This window comes from Natator depressus, chromosome 15 (assembly GCF_965152275.1).
Source record: "Natator depressus isolate rNatDep1 chromosome 15, rNatDep2.hap1, whole genome shotgun sequence".
Lineage (NCBI taxonomy): Eukaryota > Metazoa > Chordata > Testudines > Cheloniidae > Natator > Natator depressus.
Window position 1 is genome coordinate 10,690,309 of NC_134248.1, and position 1,122 is coordinate 10,691,430.

General features: G+C 43.1%; 1 non-coding gene across 1 annotated transcript; it reads right to left on the bottom strand.

Annotated features, from left to right (window-relative positions):
- Positions 1 to 981: 981 nt before the first annotated feature.
- Positions 982 to 1,122, bottom strand: LOC141999655 (U4 spliceosomal RNA). The gene has a single exon (XR_012642046.1). It is a non-coding gene; the product is annotated as a U4 spliceosomal RNA (small nuclear RNA).

Below are 1,122 nucleotides of genomic sequence, written 5' to 3' on the forward strand. Positions count from 1 at the left end.
TAACCCTTTACAGGTAAGGCAATTCAGTACAGCTGCCAAGGAGGGATTTTATGCTACTGCATACATAAAGGTTGTTATTCTTCCCTCTATATTTATGACAAGTGCATATGAAGTTATGAGGTTGTGTTGTATGGTTGTCACTAAAATGTGTTGTGAGTTGGGGAATCGCTCAGATATTAGATCCCCAGAGACCAGGACAAAGGAGGTAACCAACGCCCGGGCCGGTGTCGAACAACCATCAACAGCCATTGTTCAGCAAGGGAGTTACAACGCAAGGGCCTACTTGCACAAGGCCAGCCCAGGGGAATTGTTCAACCTTGCCTGGTGACTCAGCAATGCCCACCAGATATGCCTGGACTTGTGTTCTCCAAGCACATGGACTGAGGATATAAAATAGGGGACATAAGCCACATGGGTTGTCCTGTCTCTTCTTCCACCTATGCTTAAGGCAACGAGAATGCTGGAGATGAGGAGACAGGTCCCCAGGGTAACAGGGAGAGCCTGTGTATGAAAGACTATACCCAACCTGCAATATCCAGTGGGATGAGAAAAACTGCTTAGTCCAGATATTGCCTAGTCTAATAAGGTTGAGTATTTAGACTGTGTGCTTATCTTCACTCCCCCCGCCACAATGCACTAGGAAGCCATACCTTAAGCCCACTCAATACAGGGCTCTTTAGGAGCCCAGTGTACCTGCAAAAGGGGCCAAAAGCTGAATTATCAAGAGACATTTAGTGGTTAAACAAACAGACCATTCCCTACACCCAGCTATTCAGCAGCACTCACTAGTAACAGGTAATGATTTACCCCAATAGGAACAGTAGAAAAAAATAAGTGAAAAAAAACAAACCTGTCAATTAAAACAATGAACAGTAGTATCACCCTGCAGCCAAGTCCACACATACTCTTTAAAACCTATTAGTATGCTAATCAATAATGAACAGCCACAATTAAAATCTGATTTTACAACAACCATATCAGTCTCACATGAGACTATCAAAAATTGCCAATGCCGACTATATTTCAAATCAACATGGCGGGATATTGGGAAAAGTTTTCAACTAGCTATAATCACATCTCAGATTATCCTCATTAGCAATGACACTGCCACTGCACAAAGCT